The sequence below is a fragment of the Pan troglodytes genome, chromosome 6, assembly GCF_028858775.2.
Source record: "Pan troglodytes isolate AG18354 chromosome 6, NHGRI_mPanTro3-v2.0_pri, whole genome shotgun sequence".
NCBI lineage: Eukaryota > Metazoa > Chordata > Mammalia > Primates > Hominidae > Pan > Pan troglodytes.
The window spans coordinates 140,430,526-140,447,347 of record NC_072404.2 but is presented as its reverse complement, the minus strand read 5'-3'; the positions used below and the strand labels follow the sequence as shown (position 1 = coordinate 140,447,347).

General features: G+C 41.9%; 1 pseudogene; it reads right to left on the bottom strand.

Annotated features, from left to right (window-relative positions):
* Positions 1-680: 680 nt before the first annotated feature.
* Positions 681-2,756, bottom strand: LOC472501 (elongation factor 1-gamma-like; annotated as a pseudogene).
* Between the last annotated feature and the right edge of the window lie 14,066 nt (positions 2,757-16,822).

Sequence of the window (16,822 nt, the reverse complement as noted above, 5' to 3'; positions counted from 1 at the left end):
AGCCTATGTGTTTTTCTTTATTTTCTTCTACTATTTATAATTAAAGCAAAAGTATCTAAGGAAAGGTACATTTTGCTCTGTAGTGAATACGCTATATAGTCTAAGCATATGCTTAAAGGATTTTTTAATCCTATTTTGAATTTAGCACAAATCTGGGTATTCATGAAGTGTTTTACAGTCTGTTTTTTGTTTGATTTTGGTGTTTTGTTGTTGTTGTTGTTGTTGTTGTTGTTGCTGTTTTTGAGACAAGGTCTTGCCATGTCACCCAAGCTGGAGTGCAGTGACACAATCACGGCTCACTGCAACCTCGACCCCCTGGACTCAGGAGATCCTCCTCCCTTAGCCTCCCAAGTAGCTGGGACCACAGGCGGACATCACTATGCCCAGCTAATTACCCCGTCTCTACAGTCTGTATTATAGAACTTTTTTAAAAATTTGGAATAATTTGGATTCCAAGTGTAATTATGTCCATTATCAATGCAAGATCTTGGGCAAAAGTGTAAATAACAATAATAGCTAACACAAAGTGCTCCGTTTTGTGTCAGATACCTTTCCAGGACCTTTATTAAAAATACAAATTAATTCCAAATTAATTCTGTGATGTTAATTTTATATCGATGAGGCATCTGAAACAAGCAGAGATTAAGAAAGTTGTCCAAAGGAAGGAAGCCATGTGGGAGAGAAGAGACTCTTTTTTTTACAATGTTCAGTTTCCTTTAATGACCCCCGTCTCCCTGAAGGGGCAGGTGCAAGCAGGTAGGCGTTGGCAAGAGACGTTCACTTGAAGATCTTGCCCCGATTGAAGGCTTGGCCAACATGCTGGAAGGCCCCCTCCCAGGAAAAGTACTCTCGAACCAGCATCTACGTCTCCTCACTGCCAGTATCCAGTTTCTGCCATGTGTATGATTCATAGTCCACCTGCCAATTTGGACTCAGCAGAAAGGCAAGCTCCTGGCCTCAGAAGACCCAGGCTCTAGAAATGGAGCTGCTACTGTTGGTTCCAAAGAGGATGACACTGGTGAAGGCATTCTTCCTCAACTTGTCCAGTCGCTGGAACATTCCAGTGATGAGATTGCAGCTCATGGAGATCTGAGTGAGTTCTTCAGGGATGCGATACTCTGAGTATCACAGGGACCAGCCATCCTCATCAAAGTGCCCCCAGAAATATGGCAGTGCCACAAGGAGTGTGTCCTTGTCGGAGTCCTTGCCGTTTAAATTCATCCAACACAGCCGGGTGCGGCGGCTCACACCTGTAATCCCAGCACTTTGGGAGGCCAAGGCTGGTGAATCACAAGGTCAGGAGTTCGAGACCAGCCTGACCAATATGGTGAAACCCCGTCTCTACTAAAAATACAAAACATTCGCTGGGCGTAGTGGCAGGCAACTGTAATCCCAGCTACTCAGGAGGCTGAGGCAGGAGAATCGCTTGAACCGGGGAGGTGGAGGTTGCCTTGAGCCGAGATCACACCACTCACTGTACTCCAGCCCGGGTGACAGAGTGAGACTCCGCCTCAATCAATCAATCAATCAATATAAAATAAAAATTCACCCAACACAAAGGTACTCTTGGGCAGGTGATCGGAGGGATCCTTGGCCTTAGGCTCAGCGGCCAGCACCTGCTTACATTCATCCATCTCCTCCTCTGGAGCAGGGGCAGCTGCCTTTTTCTCCTCCTTCCACTCAGCCTGGGGCTCTGCTGCTCTTCCTGTGAACCCTGCTTTTTCCGCGGGGTGTCCTTTTTAGGTTGGCTCTCGGCAAACTTTTTAGCATCAAACTGGGCCATCTTCTCACACAGTTTCACTTCCCCCAAGACAGCCCAGAACTGAGACTGGTTAATGCAGGTGAGGAACCAGCGGTTATAATATATATAATAAATATATTATATATTATATTACTTTAATATTTTACAATATATTACAAAATATTTTACATATTATATATAATATATAAATTATATATAGATATAATAACGTATATTTTATATATAAATTATATATAGATATATAACATATATTTTATATATAAATTATATATTATAATAATGATATATATTATAAATACAATAAAATATATTACAAAATTGGGAAAGGCTTGGTGGAAAGAAGGTTCTATGACCTGCTTATAGAGCCACAACAGGGTGCAGACGACTCTGATAACAGCCAGTCACTCATTCGCCCACCAGAAAAGTCCTCATCTTCAAGTAAGCGTCCAGCAGCCCCAGAATTCGCCTCACTTCCTCCTTTGCATTCTGAATGGCCTGCTTGTTGTGGTGCATGATGCCCATGATGCGGAACACCCAGGCACTGGCTGGGGGCACTCTACCACTATCAGCAAAGCTCACCCATTGCGCCACCTAGGCTGCTGCTTCGGGTGTACTTCCCCGCAGCTCCTCATTGCTCACATAGGGCATTGCTGTCAAACACACAGAACCCACCGTCACCCTCAAATGCTGGAAACTTGCCGGCAGGAAATTTGCGGAGAAATTCAGGCGTGCAGTTGATTTGGCCAAAGTGCAAGTGGGGTGGTGCGGACAGCACATGAACCTGAGCCCCGCTGTACTGAGCAGCAATGAGGGCCTTGAAAGCCCTCCAGTTTTCAGGATATGTGTACAGGGTCCCCGTCGCCATGGTGCTTCCGCAAAGGAAGGGGCGAGAAGAGATTCTTTTTGATGTTTAAGATACATACCATCTATATGTATTTAAAATATATATTCATATGCATAGAAAAGGCATGTAAAAGAAGCTCAGCAGAGGCTACTTCCCGAGAGGACTGCAGGACTTAGAATTTACAGTGAGAGGAGAATTAATATTTTACTATAAATGTTAATCTTTGTACTGTTTGAAAGGTTTACTATGTGCGTATGTCATATTGTCAGTTGAAAGAAGAGACAGAGCAAATCCTACCTACCCTGAAATGTGTGTTTTGTTCCACTTGGCAAGGAATGCCAAATAAAGGGAAGAAAGCCAAGGCCTAAATTGTCAATATCACAGTCTTTTTTTTTTTTTTTTTTTTTTTTTTTTTTTTTTTTTTTAGAAATCTCAGGTTTTTATTTGTAATCCTTCTAGAGTAAAGAAACATATTGGGGCAATATTAGCAATTCGTAAATCACCATCCAAACCCACCATGAACAGATAGAGCAAACTGACTCAGTGAAAGAGAAATGACTGGAAGCAAAATGGAGTCAAAGTTCATGTCTTTAGGGCAGATACATTTTACCCAGTAATATTTCTCTTCCCAAGTCCCCTGAGTCGGTCCCAACTTTTTTTTTTTTTTTTTTTCTTTTTTATTGATCATTCTTGGGTGTTTCTCGCAGAGGGGGATTTGGCAGGGTCACAGGACAATAGTGGAGGGAAGGTCAGCAGATAAACAAGTGAACAAAGTTCTCTGGTTTTCCTAGGCAGAGGACCCTGCGGCCTTCCGCAATGTTTGTGTCCCTGGGTACTTGAGATTAGGGAGTGGTGATGACTCTTAACGAACATGCTGCCTTCAAGCATCTGTTTAACAAAGCACATCTTGCACCGCCCTTAATCCATTCAACCCTGAGTGGATACAGCACATGTTTCAGAGAGCACAGGGTTGGGGGTAAGGTCACAGATCAACAGGATCCCAAGGCAGAAGAATTTTTCTTAGTACAGAACAAAATGAAAAGTCTCCCATGTCTACCTCTTTCTACACAGACACAGCAACCATCCGATTTCTCAATCTTTTCCCCACCTTTCCCCACTTTCTATTCCACAAAACCGCCATTGTCTTCATGGCCCGTTCTCAATGAGCTGTTGAGTACACCTCCCAGATGGTGTGGTGGCCGGGCAGAGGAGCTCCTCACTTCCCAGTAGGGGCGGCCGGGCAGAAGCGCCCCTCACCTCCCAGACGGGGCGGCTGGCCGGGCGGGGGGCTGACCCCCCCCACCTCCCTCCCGGACGGGGCAGCTGGCCGGGCGGGGGGCTGACCCCCCCACCTCCCTCCCGGACAGAGCGGCTGGCCGGGCAGAGGGGCTCCTCACTTCCCAGAAGGGGCGGCCGGGCAGAGGCGCCCCTCACCTCCCGGACGGGGTGGCTGGCCAGGCAGGGGGCTAACCCCCCCCACCTCCCTCCCGGACGGGGCGGCTGGCCGGGCCGGGGGCTGACCCCCCCCACCTCCCTCCCAGACAGAGCGGCTGGCCGGGCAGAGGGGCTCCTCACTTCCCAGTAGGGGCGGCCGGGCAGAGGCGCCCCCCCACCTCCTGGACAGGGCGGCTGGCCGGGCAGGGGGCTGATCCCCCCACCTCCCTCCCGGACGGGGCGGCTGGCCGGGCGGGGGGCTGACCCCCCCACCTCCCTCCCGGATGGGGCGGCTGGCCAGGAGGGGGGCTGACCCCCCCACCTCCCTCCCGGACGGGGCAGCTGGCCGGGCAGAGGGGCTCCTCACTTCCCAGTAGGGGCGGCCGGGCAGAGGCACCCCTCGCCTCCCGGACGGGGCGGCTGGCCAGGCGGGGGGCTGACCCCCCCCACCTCCCTCCCGGACGAGGCGGCTGGCCGGGCAGAGGGGCTCCTCACTTCCCGGTAGGGGCGGCCGGGCAGAGGCGCCCCTCACCTCCCGGATGGGGCGGCTGGCCGGGCGGGGGGCTCACCCCCCCACCTCCCTCCCGGACGAGGAGGGAGGACGCTCCTCAATTCTCAGACGGGGTGGCTGCCGGGCGGAGGGGCTCCTCACTTCTCAGACGGGGCAGCCGGGCAGAGACACTCCTCACATCCCGGACGGGGCGGCAGGGCAGAGGTGCTCCCCACATCTCAGACGATGGGCGGCCGGGCAGAGACGCTCCTCACTTCCCAGATGTGATGGCGGCCGGGAAGAGGCGCTCCTCACTTCCTAGATGGGATGGCGGCCGGGCAGAGACGCTCCTCACTTTCCAGACTGGGCAGCCAGGCAGAGGGGCTCCTCACATCCCAGACGATGGGCGGTCAGGCGGAGACGCTCCTCACTTCCCAGACGGGGTGGCTGCCAGGCAGAGGCTGCAATCTCGGCACTTAGGGAGGCCAAGGCAGGCGGCTGGGAGGTGGTTGTAGCAAGCCGAGATCACGCCACTGCACTCCAGCCTGGGCGCCATTGAGCACTGAGTTAACGAGACTCCGTCTGCAATCCCGGCACCTCGGGAGGCCGAGGCTGGCGGATCACTCACGGTTAGGAGCTGGAGAGCAGCCCAGCCGACACATCGAAACCCCGTCTCCACCAAAAAAATACGAAAACCAGTCAGGCGTGGCGGCGCACGCCTGCAATCGCAGGCACTCGGCAGGCTGAGGCAGGAGAATCGGGCAGGGAGGTTGCAGTGAGCTGAGATGGCAGCAGTACCGTCCAGCTTCGGCTCGGCATCAGAGGGAGACCGTGGAAAGAGGGGAGAGGGGAGAGGGGAGAGGGGAGAGGGGAGAGGGGGGAGGGGAGAGGGGAGGGGGGGAGGGGGGAGGGGAGAGGGGAGAGGGGAGAGGGGAGAGGGGAGAGGGAGCTCTATCTACCACACAGTCCTTCTCTGAATCAATATCACAGTCTTGCACATGGCTAGCCCTGTTTAGCAAAGAAAGTATTTCGGATAATTTATAAACATCAAAATACGTATTTTATAAATTTTATGTCTATGCCTTTGGAGAAAAATATATTACAAAACAAAGCGTAGCTTGTATCATTTTATTTGAATTATTTTACATATTGATTTACTTTAGAAAGCAATTGTGAAATGTGCTTCTACTGTAATATACGACTGTGTGCTGGTCACTTTATTAATAGAATAATTGCATTGTGCTTTTTTTTTCCACATGTACTGCTACTCAAAAGTATTTCTTTGAAAACAGCACTGACTTTTTGATCCCCATAATTCAAGTCTTGTAATCATTCAACATCAAATAGGGAGCAAATCTCATCATTTTCAAAGCTACTCTGAGGTGGTATTATGAGATATCATTCTAAGATACTGTTTCACTTGTCAGAAAAACTCCTGTAAGAAAGAATTAGTCTATTTGTCTATTTCAAAAGGAGTTTTTTAAAAAAGGTGAAATCTGAAAAACAAAATAAAAAACGACGTAAGACGAGACTTGTAGTAGGATGAACCACTGTTATTTTGCCTTCTGCTCAATCCAACTCACAAAAGAAATACTTGTTTGGCAAATGAGTAAATGGTGGTATTACTTACTGAAGTTGACTATACAACGTACTCAAACAAGGATAGTTTGAGAATAAAAGGATGTATTATCCACTATCCTCAGCAATCTAACACAGAAGCAGAAAACCAAACACCGCATGTTCTCACTTGTACGTGGGAGCTGAACAATGAGAACACATGGACACAGGGAGGGGAACATCACACACTGGGGCCTGTGGGAGGTGGGCAGGGGGAAGGAGAGCATTAGAAAAAGTAGCTAATGCATGCTGGGCTTAATACCTAGGTGATGGGTTGATATGTGCGCAAACCACCATGGCACACATTTACCTATGTAACAAACCTGCACAACCTGCACATGTACCCCAGAACTTAAAAAAAAAAATGAAAAATTGTTAAAAAGATGCAATGCCAATAATTACTCTATGACAACAGGTGTAAGCTAAGACTGTCCCAGGCATATCAGATGGCTTTTGCTACATAGCATACTAGCCATTGGATTTAAACAACAATAATTTTTTTTAAATTTCATGATTCTATGGGTCGCTTAGGAGGATTTTGCGGCTTGGGCCTGCTTGGCTGATTTTCTGTGGGCTCATAGACAGAATGTAGGCCAGTTGGTGGCTGAATGATCTAAGATAGCTACTGAATCATTCTAGGCTTGCAGCTCTGGCAGTTGTCAGCTAATGTGCAGCTTGTCTTATTATCCACTGGGCTGTCTCTTCCACATGATAGCCATAGCATTCTACAGGCAACAAAAGTTGAACCTAAGACCTCTTGAAGCCTGGGCTCATAACTCGTACATCTTGTACCTCATCATTTTTACTATATTTGATGTATTAAGGAAAGTTATAAGGTCAGTCCCAGATTTAAAGAGTGGAGAACTAGACTCCACCATTTGATGAGAGTTACTGAAAAGTATTGTAACTATTTTTGCAATCCAAAACTCTAGGCACACTAGAATATATAATCAGCCTTCATTTTCTGAAACTTGGAAATCTAAAAGAAGTACAGTTTCTTTCCAAATACCACAAAACAAAGGCTATGCTACTGCCCTGTGGCTTCAAATACAGGTCTTAGAATTATAAAAACATCTTTGAAAGCCAGAACAGGACCTCAAAATGCTAAAAAGGTTATATAAAATGAACCCTCTGTGTTGTTAATAAAATAATCCTGTAAACCTTCCCTAAGTCATCCACATTCTCAAAATGCAGTAGGTACCTTTAAAGCCAGATATTTCAATCAGGCCTATTTACTCACAATACTGGTCAAACAGAAGGTATTTGTCTGTTCTTGATCTTTTGCCCCTGGTCTCTCACGCTGCCTCTGCAGGCAGATACTCTCATAGCTCATGGATTCTTATCTTTGGAAGGGACATGTTGATCACAGTTGCAAAATTTTTCATCACAAATGGACCACTAATTAGTTCTGTGTAGCTTTGCCCATTTTTTCCTAAGGAAATTAAAAGCAGTTCAGATGGAACTCGGAGCATCACTTAAATGGGAAGGATGTGCCAAGTCCAGGGATCTTATGACGTCACAAGTTCTTAACTTCAGTGCTCTTCTGGCATTTTCACCTGCCTCCTTCGGCTCAAAATATAAGCTGTCCACTAGTCCACATGGTAACCAGGTCTTCACCTCTTCCTGCACCCAGTCAAATCTCAATGGACCAAGTTGTAAGGGGAATCTTTATGTGTTATTTTATTTATTTATTATTATTATTAATTTTGTGTTTTGTTTGTTTGGTTGTTTGTTTGTTTTGAGATGGAGTTTCACTCTTGTCTCCCAGGCTGGAGTGCAATGGTGCATTCTCAGCTCACTGCAACCTCCACCTCCCAGGTTCAAGCGATTCTCCTGCCTCAGCCTCCTGAGTAGCTGGGATTACAGGCGGCAGCAACCACGCCCAGCTAATTTTTGTATTTTTAGTAGAGACAGGGTTTCACCAAGTTGGCCAGGCTGATCTCAAACTCCTAACCTCAGGTGATCCATCCACCTTGGCCTCCCAAAGTGCTGGGATTACAGGTGTGAGCCACCGCGCCTGGCTGGAATCTTTATTTTTAAAAGCTCCTGAAAGTATCTTGCTGAGTTATCAAGTTGGGGACACATAGATATTATCAACAAGTTTATATTTGAACCTAAATCTTTTATTTAATCTTTCTCCAAATGACATTAAGGAACATAAACAAAGAAGCAAGAAAAAACCAAAGAACCCCATCAAAAAGTGGGCAAAGGACATGAATAGCCAATTCTCAAGCAAAGATATACAAACAGCCAACAAACATATGAAAAACTGCTCAGCATCACTAATTATCAAGGAAATGCAAATTAAAACCAAAATGAGATACCACCTTACTCCTGCAAGAATGGCCATAATTAAAAAATCAAAAGATAATAGATGTTTGTGCAGATGTGCTGAAAAAGGAACACTTTTACACTGCTGGTGGGAATGTAAATTAGTACAATCATGATGGAAAACAGTATGGAAATTCCTTAAAGAACTAAATGTAGAACTACCATTCGATCCAGCAATGCCACTACTGGGTATCTACCCAAAGAAAAAGAAGTCATTACATGAAAAAGCCACACGCACAAGCATGTTTTTAGCAGCAGAATTTGCGATTACAAACATATGAAACCAACCTAAATGCTCATCAACCAACAAGTGGATTAAAAAATGTGGTATGTAGACACCATGGAATACTACAGAGCCATAAAACAGAATGTAATAATGGCCTTTGCAGCAACTTGGAGCTGGAGGACATTATTCTAAGTGAAGTAACTCAGGAATGGAAAACCAAACATTGTGTGTTCTCACTTATAAGTGGGAGCTAAGCCATGAGGATGTAAGGGCTTTCGGTACTTGTAGGGAAGAGTGGGAAAGGGGTCAGGGATAAGACTACGTATTGGATACGGTGTACATTGCTTGGGTGATGGGTGCACCAAAAACTCAGAAATCACTACTACAGAACTTATCCATGTAACCAAAAACCACCTGTACCCCAAAAACTATTGAAATAAAATAAAGATAAAAAACTTTGTAAAAGAAAGAAACTATAATGTATAGATTATTTTCTAAGAAGAAAGAAATTATTTTGGTTTCTCTGAAACACTTTTACTAGAAAAAAAAATTTCGCATCACTGACTAAAGAAATTATTGTAGTCAAACACCTGCTTCCTGTAAATTAGAACAGTTTCTTAGGGATATAGCTGACAGATGCCACTTTTATGTAGTGAATCTTCAAAACTGGTACATTATTCTCTTGAAAAGAAGGCTGAAATGTATAAAAATGAACAATAGCAACTACAGAATACATGGAAAAGAAAATTCCTGCTCAATCAGACATAAACTAATGGAGAGCAAAATCTGTGCAAAGAGTAAGATTTGCTCTTGCTTCTTCTTTCCTTTGTGTGCACCAAACACTATTAAAGTAATAATGGCGGCAACAACTATGATTATCAAATCCTCCACTAGGTGCCAGGCCTTTCACTAAGCACTTTAGTTGCATTCATCTATTAAATCCTCAGAAAACTATGAGGTAGCAATGTTAGCCCCACTTTAAAGATAAAGAATCTGGAATGTAAAAGTGTTAAGTACCTTGTCCAAAGTCACACAGCAGATAAGAGACAGAACTGAGATTGGAACCAGGCTGTCATCCTCCAAAGCCCATAAAGGTCAACCATTGCTACAACCTACCATGGAATATGATGACTAGAGGTAGAGCAAAGGAGGAAAAGGTGACAGGATCTGAAAACATGTTCATGGTTTCTCAACCTATGCTTAGCAATAACTACAAATTTGACCTCTAACTTTTGGATTCTCCCAAAACCAACCATCAATCCACAATGCAGGTGAGTATATAATATTCAAATACCTACATGTTTAAATATATGCTTCCACTTGAAAGTGAAAGAAACATCATGTTCCATAAGTACATTCATTTTCTAATCCTTTATACTTGACATTATTAAGCTAAAGTGTGAATTTTCATTATATTTTTAGGGAGATTTTAGTTGTTCATTTTTGTTTCCATATCTTATTCAGATTTGTCAATAAGATGAACATATATTTGCTGCTAAATCAATAAAAAGTAATAGCACTCAGGGGCTGCCAACCATGTGAACAAAAGTCTCTAGCAGGAATTAACTGATAAATTCAATTGACTGGATCTCATTCAAGGGGGCAAAGAGGAAACAATGCAACTCTTCCTCTCCCACATAACATTATATGAATCTTCCTGCAAGAAAAAGAACATTTCACCAATTTGCCAAGTATTTGAGTTTTTTCACAACCAGTGTAGCAAAAGTTAGCTGTATGCATTATCCTTAATTTAAAATAATTTTATATAAATGTGATTTATGCCTCAATTGGCAGTAAATGGCAGATGTAATATATATATATATATAATAATACATCTCTTATTTTTCTTTGCTTCTGATCTTATATATTTTAAATGAGAATTTTTCGTTTTAAATTTCAACAGCAAATGCTTTAAGTTGTTTTGTTAGATATACATTGTTTCCAAGAAATAAAACATTTAAATATCTATTATCTTTATATTCTCCTGAGTATTAGACACAGAGTTTCTCTCCCACTATTATATAAGATTTATATTCAATTATAGTGTTAAGAATTATCTAAATTTATTTTAGGTACAGTTTAAAAATCAAATTTAATCATTTTCTAGATACCATAAGATTGTCTTCTGGTCCACATATGTGAAGGTATCTAGATAAAAGTCAAAGTAATAGGACTATATATTTTATGGGAGTGTGCTGTTAATTCCATAACACCTCTAGAGTCATTCTATTTGTTTATAAGACCAAAAGGAAGTGGAAAGAGAGGTACAGGACCAATTGGCTCAGCTATCATTGGTTTAGAGATCTGTGCCTATGTCTTAGTAAAGTGGTAAGTTTCATAGTGAATGCGAGCCCTACCTGAAATCCATACATGCTAGCTATATCTGAAGAGAGGGCAAAACCAGAGGTGAGGATTTGCATGGTAGGAAGATTAGATGGGTCCCAACAAAACTCACAGAGGATGTCATTTTTCATCCAAATGCTATGTTTAAATCAGTTCCTAATAACTGTTAGTAGAAAAAGATAAAAGTGTATCTTTTTCCTTCAGACAACTTGATAAAACCCCATATTAACATCCAAACAGAGTTTCAGGTATGTCAGGAAGCCCACTTTAAAGAAATACATAAGAAGCAGATCTTCATTCAGTCCATTTGGACCACAAGGCCTAAGAATTCCCTTTGTGGGGCTGAAATAACTAAGACGAGCTGTCTACATTAATCAAACTACATAAGAAATGGGCAAGAGTCTACTGTGTGCTGTGTAAAGACAGACGCTGACAATCGAAGCTAGGGAGTTTTAATGAGGAGACTTAATTAAGATACACATCATCTTCAGAAATATGAGTCTTTAATTTTCAGAAAATCACTGCCAACCTTAGCTCATCTGTGCTAATTAGCAAAGACTGGGAATTCAGAAAATCAGGCTCTTAGGGAAAGGTGTGCTAAAGAGAGACTTTACAGAGCACTACCCAGATAGTATACTATTGTAACTCTGATCCTATCATAGAGACTTTTGTAGATTTTGGCAGGAACAGGATTTTAAATATACCTGGCTAAATTGCCCATGAAGCACATTGTTCCCTAAACATCCTGACACTTGGGAATCTCAAGAACACCAGAGACAAGGACTCATTATGCTCTGTGGCTGTTCTACCAATTGTTGAATAGCTCAATTTAATTGAAAGTATAGTCTTAGGCTAAGCCAAATCTGTCTCTTTGAAGTTTTCATTTACCGTTTAACTCTTACTCTCTGAAATTATGCAGATGAAAACTAACCCACGTTTCCATGTCTGTCTCTGTTAGATTTTCTCTTTTCCAACAGAATTCTCTGTTTTTTCCATTGTTTTTTGATAACTCCATTACAGACCTTACCACTATCCTGGGCAGCCTCCTGGAAGAAACCCAGTTGCTGTTCTTCTTAAAAGTTTTAGGATACATGTGCACATTGTGCAGGTTAGTTACACATGTATACATATGTAACTAACCTGCACAATGTGCACATGTATCCTAAAACTTAAAGTATAATTAAAAAAAAAAAAAAGTTGGTGCCTCAAAGTGTGATCTACTCAATGTGTCATATAAGAGAACTTTGCCTCTGGTCCTCTGGACAATTAAATTCTTTAACTGCTACCTAAGTTTGCATTAACATTTTGGCAGTTACAGCATGCTATTGGCTGGTTTTGAACTTACAATCAAAAAACACCTGTCTTTTTTTATGAACAACTGTTGAGCTAGGTTCCTCTATATTTTATGCTTCAGCAGTTGATTTTTAATTTAAGTCCAAATTTATTTAGTCTCTATTAAACAAATGATCAATGTCCACTTGCAGAAAAGTTAGAAAATATGGCAAGATAAGCAAGATGAGCAAGCATAAAAATTAAGTATAAATCATCGCTATATTCCCAACATTTGAAGATAACCACTCTTAACATTTTGATATATACTTATCAATATGTTTTTCTGTGCATACACACAATGGCTGTTGGGTATTTATGTGTATTTTTGTGCACACATACATGGAATGTAATTATTTATACTCTTATGTACTTGTCATTTTCTGTAAATGCTATAAAAATATTAGTATATATTTTCATTTAAAATTGCCTCAAGAATTTCATTTTTACATGTGTTATTATTTCATTTACTATGGCTGTGTAATAAACCATTACAAAATATAGTGACTTAACAACATTTATTTTGCTCATAATTCTGCAATTTTGCAGACTCAGCAACTTGTCTCTGTTCTATTAAACTAGCTGTAGTGGCTTAAAGAGTGGAGGCTTGAATCAGTTGTGAAATCTACAGTGGCAACATACTCCCCATCTTCCCTTTTCCCTAGTGGAACCCTAGTGCTTCTCTTGTAGCCTTAAAAACTTTAAAAAAAAAATAGAATGGAGGCTGAAATCATCTGAAATCTCTTGTATTACTAGCAGATGCTAGCTATTAGCAGGAACCTAAGCTAGGGATGTCTGTTACAACACTTACTTGTGACCTTGCCACATCACCTGGGCCTTCTTAAACATGGTAGCTGGGTTTCAAAGGAGAAATACACCAAAAAAGAGAGAGCCAAATGGAAGTCATGTTGCCTTTTTTGACGAACTTTAAAATCACCCTACATCACTTTCATTATAGTCTATTCATTGAGGGAGTCACAAAGTCTTGCCTGGGTTCAAGGGGAAGAAAAATAGACTCAAACTCTAAATGGGAGTGTGGTAAGGTTGAGGTTGCGCATATGAGACTGAAAATACTGTGATGGCTAGTTTTGGAAAATATTGTCGCTGCAGCTGTAACTCATTTATGCTACTTAATATTGTTTAAAATTTTTACCTTTAGAAAAAATACTGCAAAGCAGTCTCTACATGTCTGAGTATTTGTGCAATTATTTCCTTGGGATACATTCTGAAAACAGTGATTACAGGGTCAAAATTTACACACATTTTTAAGGCTTTTGACAGATACCGGCAACTTGTCATTCAGAAACAACGGAAATTTCTATCCCAGTCATGAGCCTATGAACAAAAAGTCCCATTTCCCAGCTACCATTTAAACACTAGCTATTATTAGACTTGTTAATATTAGCCAGTCCTATCTTACTGTTATTTACTTTTTAATTTCTTTTAGTACTAGTATATTTGAATATTTTTATATGTCTATTAGTAATTTGTATTTCTTCTTTAGAAGTTGTTTTCATTCAATTTCCTACAATATGTACTCTCTGAGACTTATATCTTTATCTTTGAACATATCTCATGGATATAACTCCTAAGTATTTTATAATTTAGATTATTATTGTGAATGAGCTACATTTTTCATAGTAGGTTATATTTGTTTCTTGATAGTACATAGGAAAACTATTATTTTTAACAATTCTTTCTTATCCAGCCCCTCACTGAATTATTTCAAATCTAATTGTTTTCATTTTGAATCCTCTGTGTCCTATATACGCAATCAAATTATCTACACCAAATATATTAATAACATTGTCTTCACTTTCCCAGTATTCAGATAATTTATACATTATGTTAGAATGTTTACAATATATATTTTAGTCTGAATATCTAAAGCAATGCTAAATAATAATGAAGATAATACACTTCTACTTTTATTTTTTAATGCATGAGTTAATGAGAATGCAGCTAGAATTTCACCCGTGCAAAATAAAAATTCTTACTGTGCTAATTTCCTTCTGTTCTTCATAAGTTTTTCTTCTATTCCCAGATTATTAACCATAAATGCCATTTTAATTTCTTTGACATATGATTCACAAACCATATCATTCTCTTTTGAAGTATACAATTAAATGGTTTTAGTATAGTTTGGTACAAAAGTAATTACAGTTTTTGCCATTTAGAGTGAAACTGTGAAACTGATTCCATTAAGACCAAGTCTCAGGTATATCTTAATCAGCAGTGTGAAAATAGACTAATACAGTCTCTAAAGTTGGAAATACTGGACTGAATTAAATGATAAAGTATTTATGTGAAAAGTTCAGAGTAGACAAATTACTTTTAATGGCAAAAACCATAATTACTCTTGCACCAACCTAATATATTGACAAAGTTGTGCAACCATCACCATTATCTACTTCCAAGACATTTTTTGTCACTACAAAAATAAACCATTAATTGGTAGTCACTTCCCATTCCCCACATCCCTCACCCCTTAGCAATCTGTAATCTACTTTCTATCTGTATGGATTTGTCTATTCTGGACGTTTCATATAAATACTTTCTCACTTAATTCAGTCCAGTATTTCCCACTTTATAGGCTGTATTAGTCCATTTTCATACTGCTGGTTAAGATATATCTGAGACTGGATAATTTATAAAGAAAAAGAGTCTTGTTTGACTCACAGTTTCACGTGGCTGGAGAGGCCTCACAATCATGGCAGAAGGTGAAAGGCATGTCTTACATGGTAGCAGGCAAGACAGAATGACAGCCAAGCAAAGGGGGAAACCCCTTATAAAATCATCAGATCTCATGAGACTTATTCACTACCACGAGAACAGTATGGAGAAAACTGCCCCCATGATTAAATTATCTCACACTGGGTCCCTCCCACAACATATGGAGATCATGGGAGCTAAAATTCAAGATGACATTTGAGTGGGGACACAACCAAACCATATCATTCCACCCTGGTTCCTACCAAATTTCATGTCCTCACATTTCAAAACAAATCATGCCTTGCCAACAATCCCCCAAAGTCTTAACTCATTTCAGCATTAACTCAAAAGTCCACAGTCTAAAGTCTCATCTGAGACAAGGCAAGTCCCTTCTGCCTATAAGCCTGTAAAATCAAAAGCATGTTAGTTACTTCCTAGATACAATGGGGGTGCACACATTGAATAAATATAGCCATTCCAAATGGGAGAAACTGGCTAAAATGAAGGGGCTAAAGGCCCCATGCAAGTCTGAAATCTAGTGGGGCAGTCAAATCTTAAAGCTTCAAAATGATCTCCTTTGACTTCATGTTTCACATCCAGGTCATGCTGATATATGAGGTAGGTTCCCGTGGTCTTGGGCATCTCTGCCCCTGGGGCTTTACAGTCTCCCTTCCAGCTGCTTTGAGTGTCTGCACCTTTTCCAGGTGCAGAGTACAAGCTGTACTCCCATTCTGGGGTCTGGAGGACCATGGCTCTCTTCTCATAGCTCCACTAAGCAGTGCCCCAGTGGGGACTTTGTGAGGGCATCAACCCCACATTTCCCTTCCGCATTGCTCTAGCAGATGTTCTCCATGAGGGCCCTGCCCCTGCAGCAAACTTCTTCCTAGATATCCAGGTGTTCCCATACAGCCTCTGAAATCTAGGCGAAGGTTCCCAAACCTCAATTCTTGACTTCTGTGTACCTGCAGGCTCAACACCACATGGAAGCTGTCAAGGCTTAGGGCTTGCACCCTATGAAGCCACAGTCCGAACTGTATCTTTACTCCTTCTAGCCATGGTTAGAATGGCTGGGACACAGGGCACCAAGTCCTTAAGCTGCACATAGCAGGAGGGCCCTGGGCCCAGCCCATGAAACCATTTTTCCCTCCTAGGCCTCTGGGCTTGTGAGGGGAGGGGCTGCTGCAAAGTTCTCTGACATGCCCTTTGAGGAGACATTTTCCCCATTGTCTTAATGATTAACATGCAGCTGGTCGGGTGCGGTGGCTCACGCCTGTAATCCCAGCACTTTGGGAGGCTGAGGCAGGCAGATCATGAGGTCAGGAGATAGAGACCATCCTGGCTAACATGGTGAAACCCTGTCTCTACTAAAAATACAAAAAATTAGCCGGGCATGGTGGCAGGCGCCTGTAGTCCCAGCTACTCAGGAGGCTAAGGCAGGAGACTAGCAAAAACCCAGGAGGCAGAGTTTGCAGTGAGCCAAGATTGCGCCACTGCACTCCAGCCTGGGTGACAGAGCAAGACTCCATCACAAACAAACAAACAAACAAAATGCGACTTCTCATTAGTTATGCAAATTTCTGCAGCAGGCTTGGATTTCTCCTCAGAAAATGGGTTTTTATCTTCTATCATATCATCAGGCTGCAAATTTCCCAAACTTTTATGCTCTTCCCCTTTTAAAATTGAATGCTTTTGTTACCTTTTGAATGCTTGGCTGCTTAGAAATTTCTTCTGCCA